This window comes from Osmia bicornis, chromosome 1 (assembly GCF_907164935.1).
Source record: "Osmia bicornis bicornis chromosome 1, iOsmBic2.1, whole genome shotgun sequence".
NCBI lineage: Eukaryota > Metazoa > Arthropoda > Insecta > Hymenoptera > Megachilidae > Osmia > Osmia bicornis.
Genome location: NC_060216.1, coordinates 10476703 through 10490256, shown reverse-complemented (window position 1 = coordinate 10490256; position 13554 = coordinate 10476703). Strand labels below are relative to the sequence as shown.

Below are 13554 nucleotides of genomic sequence, written 5' to 3'. Positions count from 1 at the left end.
CATTTTGAATAATGCACTGAAAATTGCGTTAGTATTATCTTCTTCCTTGAGAAACGCTCTATAGAAAGAGATAAATAACCAGAACGCACTTAATTCTTGTTAAAGAAAGAACGAACCACTCGATCTAATCGAGATAGTTTAACGGAGGATACAAATCCACGTTAAAGGGGACGATTAAAAATCTTGCGTAGCCGGTACTCGTAAAACATCCTTATCCACCGATAAAAGTCAGTAGGCAGCTGCCAGCGATGGATAGAATGAAACGATCCGAGAGATTTACGACCACTAAATATCTTCGTTGCGACCCGCGGAGCCTCGAGAAACTTTCATGTTATTCCGCGGGAGGGAAGTTCCGCATACTCTATCGTATGAATTACAATCCATTTAGAGATTGCGTAACATTCGTACAGTCAGAATAGTTGGTGTAATTTTTGTGAAACTTTCAAGTGCGAATACCATTCCATTTAATATCATCACCTCCTTTTCTACCTTTTATATGTTCTTCAGAAACGTTAACCCGATGTATACAATTACGTTATATGGAATTTTCAAGAATTTGAGATTGTCGAAATATTATTCCAATGAAATGAAAAGAAATATTGCAATTTGAATATATTTCACTTACCAGTGATGTGCAACAAAAACAGAGATCACCAGTGGCCTGCAACAAAAATACAAGAGAAGGGGTAAAAATTGTGAAAAAAAGAAAACTATAATTATTATTTCTCTAACTTATATATCTAAAATTGAAAAGTTTCAATGACTATTAAACTTTCCAATAACCCAACTATTTCCTCCAAAAACAATAGCCTACGAATGTATTCGATCATCCCGTTAGCATGCATCTGCAATGTAGCTATACTATCTGGGATATCTGGCCGGGAATTATTGCTCCATACGGTGACAAGAGTGTCACGTTGTACATTATTCGGTGGCTCTATTCGAAGGTAAATGATGGGTTCAGCCCATTCACATTCGCGTTTCCTCTACGTGTCCCAATAGCTTAACAGACCATTCGTGTAGGCTCGAGGAGTTCCCTTCGAGAATTGATTCTCGAAGAGGAGCATCCCGGATGCCTGCGTCCGCCTGCTTTTCCGTGAGCATAAATCTTTCATGAGCCGTCTTAGGTGCGCTGGATATTTCGTGGGTGTCGCATGAAAAGAGACGCTCGCTGAAAGTTCGACATATATCTTCCGCTGTGTCGACGAGACACCGAGACCTAAATCCTTCGCGGCTTCGTATGAAAATTGGTAAGTCCCTAGATATGTCTTCTTCGAAGATGATTTGCATTCGAATCGTGCTGCTGCTTCTCGGTGTTGCATGCGAGTGTACTGTATACCCCGTTGCAAGTTGTTAAAGATTAAGGCGATTTGTAATTTAAGCCCTCTATTCAATTACCGATACAGACACTGGGAAAGTTAATGAACGTAAAGGGGCCGCTTAAACGTAGTGATCCTTTAGCGCTTACGAAATTTTTCAGTTTTCCTATTAATTATTCCATTCCACGAGTTCATGAATCGCGTTCGATGTCCTCGTCGAAAAGCGTGAAACAGATAAAGACGAATCGCGACGAACGAAGCACTCGAAATAAAAGGCGAAGCAGCTTAAAAAGTTCTTTCCGCTCGTTTAACCTTCCTCCATCCCAGCTTTCAATTTATAGCCACCCGTAATTCTATTTCAACGAATGATAAAGCGGCTCTGCGCGTATTCCTCGGCTCACATTCATCACCGTGAAGAATACCATTTTCGCGATTATTATGCAGCTTACAACGGTATCGTAACCGGATAAAAGGGACGATTAGACGAACGACTGGACGACGAATGCTAGTGACTTTGTCCGTTTGACCGAAAATATCTACATTAGCCTGACATGCGACCTTTACGCTTTACTCGAGTTTCCAGATCAAACAAGGTTTATGAGGGTTGAAGGTTTTCAAAATTCGTTCCTGTTAGAATTTAATTTCAATGCAAGTCACCGATCTAGAATTTCATTTTTGACCTGCAGTACCTGGTTTTCAATCAACCGATACAAACTGGAATTTAAATTTCGACTCAGGTTGAAACTTTGACCACGTGCCGCGCGTTTGATCGACAACACCGGTCGACATCGTGAACTTGCCCATAAAGCCGGTTGATTTCTCTCCGGTCGGCGGACCACGGGTCGGTGGAAATTCTGCAGAAGCCAAATTAGATTAACGTGTTGTAACCAGACTGCGCGGAATTGTCCCGCCACCAATTTGCCAACTGGTACCGGAAGCAACGTATTGCCCTCAGCTTGTCGTAGCTACGTTTCAAATTTGCATGGAACCCGTGTCCTATTCTCGTCGTTCGCATTTTTCGCGCCTCCTTCCATCCGTACCCGACACGCACGAACGCTTCTGGGACGACGACACTGGCAAAATCACAAGAACGTTCGCGAATACTCGGCCGGAATACTCGTCGAGACGCGAGGAACAGGTCGTGCGTCTCGTGCGTCTCTATTCCCGCGAGAACAACGACGATAGCGGAGGAGAAGCGGGCGAGCAAGCAGAAAATATTTCTTCCTCTTGTTATTTCGTTCGCCGACGACGCGTGTTTGTGACCGTCGCGACGATTTTCCGCGACACGAGAGAAAAGTTGGTTCCCGTTGCAATTACCCCTCCTGTTACAGAGATTACACCGAGTCGCGTTCGTTTCTTAACGCGAACTGTCCGCTCGAAGAAACCAGTCACGACGGCCGGCAAGAGAACACAATGTCGTTAGCTGAAGAAAGACGTAATCGAATCGTACACGATGGGAGAGTCAGAGACTAGTTTCTTCTTTGAAAAAGAGACAAAAGGGAAGAAAGGGACGATGCTGCAACGACGATCGGTAACTCTGTATCGATGTAACGGTTTATTTACGTTGGATTAACCCATTCCAATGAAATAACTTTGCTGGCTACGACGTGATAGGGCAGATAGAGAAGAAACGAGGCGAGAGAAAGGGGTTATCACATTCTTTGGGATCGAAGAAAACAGAGTGTTACATTCAAACACGCTAAACTACACTTGAATATCAGACAAGTAGTACGGGTCCGCGTATGGTCGGACGGTCAGACATAATGTCGATACAGGCACAGAATATCATTACAAATAAAGCTTCCCGTGTCTTTAAGCCATAATGAAACAAAATTCATTTAGAAAACATTAACATTTATGGCATATCAATTTAATTTTTTCAGTTTTCCGCAAATGACCAAATAAACTTTTCTCCGAGGAGGTAACTTCGTTGGCTACGATGCGATAAGAGAAAGAAGAAACAAGAGAAGAGAAACGGTTATCCTATTCCCTGGAATCTAATGAAAGCCGTATTTCTTGCGATTCTACGCGATTTACTCGAGAATTTCGAGTATTAAGACTCACGCCCGTTCATTTGGATTCGTTAACCTTTCATTAAGGCTGTTTCCACTCGCCCTTGGTGAAATTTTCGAAAGCCAAGATATTTGTTCGCCGTTACGGCTGCTCGTTTTCGACTTGAGCGAATGTTTCAAGAAAATTTCGGCCGGACCAGCGTAATTCGGGAAACGCAATTACAATACGGGCAGAGCTGATCGTAAATCGCACGGCCACCGTCCAACTACTGTAATTAATCGCGTCTGTTCGCGAAATTGAATGGATCGTATAATTTATTTACTCCCGACTACATTAACGCCGTTTCTTCGATCACGCTTGTCGTTTTTGTTTGCCTCTGAATCGCATTACGATGCGTAATTATTTGATTTAATATTAAAATCAGTATTTCAACAATAGTGAAATATTTGAAAGATTCCCAAAATTTCAAACATTACAAAAATAAATTACTTATTATAATTCCACTGACAGTGTGCAGAAACTGGTCGCTCCATTTCTGGCGACTTTAGTCTTTAAGTCGAATACACGTTAACGTTGATAAAACGAATGATTCACGGTTGTAAAAGACGACATGTTATTTTCTCGTGCACGATAAATCGGTTTTCCCATATGACTGTTTCATGATATTGGCCAACATGAATCTTCCCGATCTGCTTTCTGCGCAATGTAACGAAATGATACGCTGGACGTATCATTTGTTTTGACTTGCGACAGATCGACAGCAGACCATTTCGAGAAAATAGCTGTGCCACGGACTTTTGTGGTTACCTCTGTCAACAGTTACTGCTTTGAAACATAGCTTTCCATGACAATGACTGAAGGATTTTTCCAGCCGTTGTATTATATTCGAATGTGGGAATAGTTAAAGATTAGGCAAGTAGTATAGATCAGTGTATGGTCAGACGTACAGAGTAAATAAAGAATTCCTTATCAGTTTCAAATATTTATATATTCAGTTTCTTCGGAACTTAAGCTTCAAATAATATAGGCACCAATAAAGTGCTTTTTTTATGTAATTAAATCATGTCAGAACAGGCATGTTTCAAAAACCGCCATCCGATATAACCCAACACGTAGATCAATTTGTCTTTCATTAATTTTTGCTCGCGCACGACAAAAGAACCGGCTTTATACGCGAACCTCGCTACGAATATTCGCCGTCGTGTTATCGGCTACCGATTCGATCCCTCTAAACTTTAATTGACGCAGACGCGCGTGAGTATTAAACCGCACGGGCGTCAATCACAAAGGGCGGACGGGCTAGTCACGGCGCCGGTGACATGAACTAGAATCCAATAGGCGGTTACCTAGCCGACTGTACTTCCGCAAAAGTGGCCCGCCGAGTGTACACTCTTGGTCGCATTGATATTCACAAAGTGGTCCCTGTTCAGGCTTAACGCGTGGCTGTCACACCACAGCCGTGTCACCGCCTGTTATTTCACGCGGAAAGTGTACTTTCGCCGATCAATATCGCTTACCAGGTTTCCTTCCAACCATTTGTCGAGGATTTTTATTGTTATCGTTGTTATTACCACGAGCTGACTTAATCACTTATATAGAGGGTGAATAATAAACACCTTGTCCGAGGGTTGAAGAACACCCCCTAGCGGGTCGAAACAGATTTCAAAGAGTCTTGCAAGAATCCTCATTGGAATTTTTACGTCTCCATTTTCTGCCTGAACTTTCCAAACTCACCTTGGAAAGCTAATTAGAATCTTTCATTAAGCACCGAATTAAATTAGGCGTATTTCAACCAAAAATCTATAAACACTTTCGAACTATAGAAGTTATGCAATCGAACGAGAAAATACAGAGAATGGAGAACGGAGTTCAGCGTCAATAATGCGGCAATATTTGTCGCAGAATTGGCTCGTTAAACCAGTGATGCATACCGGCGAGGTCGAATCGCAGAAAGCTTGAATCGAGAACGACAACTCGTTATTTCAATAAAAAGAACAGACACGAATAGTATCAAGATCGGCCTCTCTTCTATAACTGATTTCCAACCGATATTCCTCGTCGTTGAACCATCGACACGCCGATCGTATTTTTGCATCATTAATAACGTTATTCCCTCTCACGGTATTATCGGCGTAAATCTGTCCAGATTAAACGACGATTTATTCCCGATGCAAAATCTGGCCGAGATATACGCCGGTGACAAATTAATATCCCCGCCCAAACACATGACAAACATCCTCCACCGGTATGCAGTACGGTTTTTTCAAGGAGGATTATGTTCATTGACAGTTTCGACCAACTACTTTGGCTTAGGTAATATTAATTGATGTACAAGTTGGCAAATTTCCAACTGGCTTCGAGCAACGAAAATCACGACGGGGAGTCTTTTTCTTCCTCAAATTAAACCTGCAACAACGCTCGCGACACGAAGCTGCGATTAAACGCGTGTCTCGTTCAATTAAACGCCCGATCGCGTTTAATCGCCCATTGGAATTCTTCTCACGTTGGTCGGAAAGTGTTTTCGAAGTTATTTTCTCAGCTTTATCAACGAATCAAGTAATTAATTGACACGAATAACTGTCGAGAGCTCGAAACTTTTTCTTCGCCAAGTTGTCTTTAGTAGTTTTATTTAATACCTTGCAAGAAATGATTCAGTTTCGCAAATTATTTATGTACCAGCTGAACCATCTACAGAAACATCGTTTTATAATTTCCATTTTCCGGAGGTGACGTTCAGCGCTGCCTCTGAATTGTGCGATATTATTTCAAACAATTTATGAACCTGAAGAAACAAGTTCCAGCGCATAATGAAACAAAGGATTCTGTCAAAGAGTCAGAGAAGCGTTTCGTGTCGATCAAACCCGCTACGAAAATCAACAGTCCTCGAACTTCGTGTAATTACAAATTAATCGGCTAATTACGAACCGTGCAAACTTCTGTCGATGGTTATTTAATGAGGAGTACGGGAACAAAAGCCGTCAGGCTTTCAGCGGCAAGCATAGGAGAGGGGTGGGTGAAACATTGGCTCTGACACCGATTGCAGAAATCGTGGCGAGGCTTCCTTTGTTTTCCACCGCGAATCCTCGTTAATCCGTCAAACCGCCGGATTACTTGGCAATTAAATCCCTCTGTACGCTTGTGAATGAACCGTGTAACGCGGCACGGCCTCCAATGGCTCGCTCGAAACTTAAACGAGCTAAGTTTAACGGCTACGCTCCGCGTTACTACACTTCCGGCCGACTTTTTGCCTTCCGCAAGTTTTCGCGGAATCGCGGCTACGTTAATTTCTTTCTTCAAAAGCGAAAAAGTTGCTCCACGCTCGTAGATCTGCGCGAGATTAACCGACTTCGTGTGAGAGAAGTCTGCCTACGGGGGCGATTGCTTTCTTGCTCGCAATCTTGAATATTTCATCTTAATTGATACTTTTCAGATGCTTTCATATCATCAGATCCTCTTAGAATCCATCTATATTTCAAAATCTACCATATTAAACACAAAATTATATTTTCAAACGTAAATTATTACTCTTCACCAAATATTTGAGCCTTTTTATTCTCGAAAATACCATTATCAAATATCGAAAGGATTTATACGTTTTGTTTTCGTGAAAAAAAGTCGTGCATTAAAGGATTAAAGAAAATTTATTTGCGTTCAGATTTGTTCGGAAAGCTTGAAACATTCATTCGCAGCGGGTTATTGGAATTCGGGTAAATAAATTCGGATTAGGAAAGGGTTAACGACAATATCGGTTTCGAGCGGAAAACGATGTCGGCAGGCAAAGAGTTTCGCAAAATTATTGAGAACCCTTTGACTTTTAACAAAGACCTATGTCGCAAAGAGTACTCACGATCAGACTTTCTGTCACGGGTTCGAATCCAGAAATATTCGCGTGCCGGTCTTTGCGACGATCGTTCCCACTGACAGACGTGTTATAAACTGTGCCTTGCTTTATGGATAAACGCTTGCCACGTGTCAAACGAGCGTAGAGTGCGCTCTACACGATCGAAATGTCGACTAGTATCATCGAGAACGAGTAATCCTTCGATGATACGTTTGTCTTTTCAGTTTCCTCTGTTTTGTCAGTGACACGTAGAAATGATGTGACACGAGGCTGTCAACTTTCTGATGTAAAAGCGACAGTGCCATCAAATATCGTCGATTGTTTTCAATTCCTACATGTCACTCAGTGATTTACTATATCCTCTCGTACCATCATTCGGAGTAACTTAACATTCAAATCCTTCTTGTTCGAAATTACATCACAAAGTCGTGAAACTGCAGCTTCTTAATATGAGAGAGCTGCTTTGAAAAATAGCAACGTCGAAATCGGATGTTACAAAAACGGCTTACATCTCTTTAATTAAAAGAAACGACGGCTGATACTGACAGGCTAAACGTACCTCGTACATTTGTACCTGTTAAACGAGATCCTTTGAAAACTCTAGAAATTGGAGTTCCACTGTAATAATATTTTAAAGTTGTAAGAACAATTCTTGGTTTGTTTTTTAAACATGGTTTGAAGTTTTTCATTTATATCTATAAGAAGAAAGAAGCCAAGTTTCGTTAGAAGAAAAACTGATTCGTTTCCGTGTAATTTCACACCTGGGTTCACCAAGGGAATTGAAAATCAAGCGAGACCGGTTTCGCGTTATAAACTGATAAACGTCGTTCCTATCTATTCACCATTTACTCGATTCTAGTTAGTACCAATTGACTGTGTAATTAGCAATTACCTCGAAACGACATCGATAGCTCTATTTCAATTCTAACTTGTTACGGTTGGAAATTAATCCATTCGCGGGACGAGAACGCGATTGCAGTGAAGTTGATCGGTTCCATCGTCTCGTATTTTATCTTAACATGTCCAAGAGAGATGATGTTTCTTTTAAGGCAAATAGCTTCGAGTCATCAAACGCGCATTCCTAAATGAAAGAGCTAAATAAATCGCGCGTTACAGAAAACTCGGTACCTATGTATATAGTTGCTAACATCGACATCAAACAGTTTCCATCGAGATAGATGAAATTGCAGTAGCCAAGAAGAGGTAAACCCGAAAGCAATAACGATTATCAGGAAATCACAGGGACTTCGAATGGCAGCTCGGTGACGACGGTCGAAAGTTCGCGACACGTGCGGGCATTCCCGAAAGTGTTATGGATAGGAAGTTACAGGATCGGGGCGAAACTCGGTCACTGCTTGCTATGGCGAACTGACCGCAGTTATGGGGTACGCAGATGAAGACGGAAAGTTACTGTATTTGATATTGTGTGCAGGTGCGCCTTCCGCTTATGTATAGGACCATACAGGTACATGTGTGCAGGGTGGCATTAGTGGCTGTCGACCCTCTGTTGCTGGGCTGACTTTATTAAGAAAGTTGAAATAAAGCTAATCAAAGAACCTATGACTTTGAGAGTGAGAAATTGCAATCACAAAAAACTTTCTTCTTTGGATAATGTACAAAACTTTGTAGACGACGGTTATTACTTTATTATTATGATCCTACAACTTCATTAGTTCCCTCACCTTCTATGTAATTAAACAGCAAATCAATGGATGTCACGCTAGTGTTATAAGTTGACAGTGTTATTGTTGCAAAACACTTTGCAACTATTGTGCCTGACAGGAGAGCTAGACAATAGAGATTCCACTGTCTCGGTCGCTTCTTGTTTAGGTGACTATTATCGGTTTCTGTGTACAGTAAGCTTGATTTCGAGGGTGACTGTAATCGGTTTTGTTCTCAAAGGACATTTTCCTTCCTTCTAATTAGTTTCATAATTTTATGTATTGTAAATTGGTGCATTTCAAATTATACAATATGTGATTATATAAATCTCTCAGATTTGAATAAGCTCTGGTAAAAGAAATAAAAAGAAGAAAATCAGTAGCAGGATGGAGGTGGTAATTCAAAGAAACGGCACGATCTGTGTCGAGGGTAGTACACACACACACTTTTTCGTTTCGACTAACGTACATTAAATTCGTCACGGGACCGAACAAATTAGTCCGTCTCTACGCGGAACCAGTTGCCATGAATTCTCGGCAAGATTTCTCGAACGGAAAGTTGCTTAATTGCAAGCTCACGCGAACCCTTCAGCGTTTTGACATCGACACGAAACTCGAATTTCTTTTTCCTCAATTTCGTCCCGGCGAAACTTCCCATTTTAATTGAGAAATAACACGAGCCAGAAAATCACCTGCCAGAACGGTTGGCGACTAATGAAACGGTGCTAGACGTGAAGCACTTAAAAAATCTTCGAACACCCTCGACCGTGAAATATGGGTCAACGAAACAAAAACGCGACCTTCCGTTTCTGGTTCCGTCGCTAACGAACCCTTTAATCATTAGCTTTGCGCCAACTTATTCGAAGAACTTTGAAGCTCGTTTCCCTACTTCTTCTAAATACATATTGATCAAAGTATCGTTACCAGTTAGGCAAGATAAAATTTTTAGCTGTTAACTTGATGATACGTGAATCTTTTTTTTCTTTTTTTAAATATAACTATCTATGAAAATCTCAAAAAAGAGAAAAATAGAATTATAAAATTTAAAAAATATATATCAAAGAAATCTTTAAACACAATTCTATAATTCATATTTGTTCCAAAATGATATATTGTCTCATGACCCATCGTGAAAAGTGTATATTTCGCTGTCCATGAAAATGTTCAAACAAAAGCTCGAAGAATTTTTCAATCGCAATGATAACCACGAATCACAGCGGCAAGCAGCTCGTGTTTCACTTGAAGCCACCACAACCGTGTGTATATTTAAACTATCACCTCGGTCGACTATTGATTCGCTATTGGTGCCAAACGTCGAACCCGACCCATGCAACAGCAAAGTTCACGCTGGAGAGTGGAATCGATGTCGCATCTAGTCGCATTCATCACGCGGACAGCGAGCGGAAAAAAGCTCGGCAAGGGGATGCGGGACGTGGTCGTCTGCTCCCGTTTTTCCAACAGTTTTTAATCGATGCACCCAATTACACCGGCCGTGTTTCGCAGCTAATTTCTCGTTATCGTTCCAGATAAAAGCGACCAGCCTCTACCGATTAACGCACGGAATTGCACGGATCGAGGCATTAAGCGTGCGACTGTATAAACTGCGTTTATTCCCATCGTTCGGGTTGCACAGCTTTAAAGCTTATGATCCACGCGCAGTTCGTGACCATTTTATCTTGTTTTTCTTTGTTTCGATACCCTGGCTCGTTCGAGCCTGCACGTGATACGTTTATCAGTACGTACAAAAGGTTTTATTAACGAATTTTTCATTGCTACGTGCATTGTACCGGTTGAAAAATGAAAATTCTACAAGATGTTGCCTTCGAAATATAAGTATTTCGAAAATTATGATAATCTATAATTGCTGGTTTTCATAAATGTGTAACATACATCCATATGATAAAATACACAAAGAATTTTCGTCTCGGTTGCAAAAAAATCAGAGAAGTAGAATCGTAAAGGGAATTTGAAAAAATTGCGTGGAAATAAAAGGAATAACGATCGCGATTTATAGGATCGGATGATTTTTATTGCTCTTGAAATCCCTTTAAACGCGTGTAATCTGACGTGCAAATGGACGCGGACGTTTTTTATCGTCGATTTCAAATGTTTTTCGTCAATAACCGTGCAACTTTAATCCGTTGCATAGTTTGTTCACAGACGACATTTATATTACCCTATCGGTGTCGTACCGTTAAGTGATAGATTTTTTGAAAACTACACGATGCTATCAATTACACAAGAACTAATTACTGAATTCATTATCCGTTAAAGAAACATTTGCAGGAAAGTTTCCACAATTAACACGTTCGCTCGTGCGGTCGAACGTTTCCTGCTAAATGCTCTTCGAAAATTTTCCGCTTTTCACCCAGGTACCCGATAACGACCCGAAATCATGTGCTAAACGAGCGAAACGATAACATGGAAGAATTTCAATTTGAACGTGTTCATCGTGATTCGTTACGCTATTCCACCGTAAAATTCTCGGCTCCCGTTCGGAAAACGTTCAAAGAAACACCTATATGAAGTGCTTATCGATCTCTACTGAATTCCGTGGAAACCTTTAAGTCTCGCTCGTAAATCATCAAATTGTATACGTATTGTATCAAAGCTCTGTTGAGCAATAAATTTTTGTCTTGGAAACTTTCCTTTCCAATATTCTCTATCATCCCCCTATAATTATGTTCCCTATTTCCTTAAATAAACCATGAAAATTTACGCATTTTTTGTTTTTTAAAGGATGTAACAAAAATTAAGAACATCAAAATATATATCAATCGGTATATACTCACCCAGGCTTTTTAGTGTGCCAGTAGCAAGCAGCCACGTGACGGGACACAGACTTCCCATAAATTATCTAATCACGACAAGGACATACGTTCCTCACGGCGTTGCATTAGCGTGCCGGCAATTCATATTCATGCGACACAGCCTCCACGGACCACGCGTTAATAACGTATGCACGTAGGTTGTGTCAAAAACTGCAGGTCATCGGGTTGAATCTGTTGCGAGCCTTTCGCTGGGTCGTTGCTCATCTTGGTCGAAACTTAACGGCACGCGGGATCGTTTTAAAATCAACCGTTTACTCGCCTCTCGTCACCGTTAATTAATCGTTCGTTACACGGCTTACCTACGCAAACCGCTTAACATTATGCGAGAAATATTTAATATGCAATATTGCCGCGGAACGACGCGGCACGACGCCGGGGAATCGCTTAAAACGCAATTTAAACGGCCGTCGCGGCGTAAATATTCATGTAATTTTGATGCACTCCGTTTAATGGGGGCGCGATTAAAAATCATTTAACGACGGCACGGATTTTCAGAGCACGCGAACGGGTTCGCCCCAGAAGCGGCGCGGATCGAAATAAATATCACGGCGAAACACCGGCGCCCGATAATTGCTTCGTACCTCCTCTAATAACGAGCTTAAGAAAAGCCCGAAAGGATAGGACGGGGGTCAACGACGCGCGCAAACTGACTTTCGACCTCTCTCAGAACTTCCCTATACTCATAATTGTTCTAAAAGCTTTTAGATCGTTATCGTCGTTCCGTCAGCATCGACCTTCGAGTGAAATTCGGGGATGTACTTATCGCGCTGAAGTTACCGGGAATGAGAAGAGAAAATCATGGAATACAAACGTCGAATTCAAAAAGAAACACGACAGAAAAGACAAGTGTGCATCGACATAGTCAGAACAACGACGTCGTATAATATTCAATTAAGAAACGTAAGGTTAAGAAAAAACGAACTGAGGATACAAAATAGATCGTGTATCCGATAGTATAGGTATGCTAAACATTTACTTGGACTCCGATGACAATGAACTTTGCGGAACAACGCGCACACAGGACGTGTGTGCCTGCGGCGTGAGCGTGGATGCAACCGGGCGGCACGACGAAAATTATGTTTGCATAATTTTCAATTTCGTCAGCGCCCCGCGGCGAAACGGGACAGACAACGGCGCGCCATACGAAGACTCGCGATTACAAAAAACTAACGACCACCGTTTGTGTTTCGTGCGACCAACGCGGAGAGCTGCGAGCGAAAATCAACGTGGCTGGCAACGGGAAACGTGGTTAACTTCCGTTCTGTCGTTAATGGTACACGTCTGTCGAGCACACGCGACAACACATTCTCGATCACGAGCCAAACGAAGCAGATATATCAATTTCTTTGAACATTCTACCGTTCAGAATCCATCGACAGTTTTCGTAGAGTTTCTTAAAATCGAATCCAAGAAATTCATTTCGTTAGTTCTCTGTTATTCGTCATTAAAATGTGAAATGCACAGAATGGATTAATTTTGGTACTTGTCACTCGAACACGTGAATATTACAAACTGATGGATTTTGTTCTTATTTGATTCTTAGTTGAAGGATCGCACACTTCGATGATTGTATAAAACGTAACGAGTCCTCGACACGTGAATCGTCCAGTCTCGTTCGGATCGTTGGTGGACTCTCGATCCAGGTTCGAGCGCGGATCGCGAGAACGAAGTTCGTCGCGTCGCGAATTGCACTGACTCTCGCAGATTCTCCGTTTCCCGCAGAAGCTTCCAACACCCCCCTCCATCCTACCACCCTAGCCGCTTGGCCTTGCTCAGCCTCGCTTCAACCCCTCTTTCGACCACCACCGCCACCCTCACCGTTAGGCGCTTTTAGCGCAAGCGCCTCCGCTTTTGTCCACACTCTGCCCTATCCTAATTCGTATTCGCCT

At 41.8% G+C, this 13554-nt stretch overlaps 1 protein-coding gene across 2 annotated transcripts in view; it reads right to left on the bottom strand.

Moving 5' to 3' along the window:
* Positions 1-13336, bottom strand: part of LOC114871949 — a 181147-nt gene extending 167811 nt beyond the window's left edge. Inside the window, exons 1-2 of one of the 2 annotated variants that reach the window (XM_029178568.2) lie at positions 11627-11936; positions 626-661 (exon numbers count right to left, since the gene is read on the bottom strand). The gene's annotated coding sequence lies outside the window, so the exon portion shown is untranslated. Of the gene's footprint in view, positions 1-625; positions 662-11626; positions 11937-12641 lie in introns of those variants that run through there. The other variant, XM_029178570.2, reaches the window with a different exon arrangement.
* Positions 13337-13554: the final 218 nt, after the last annotated feature.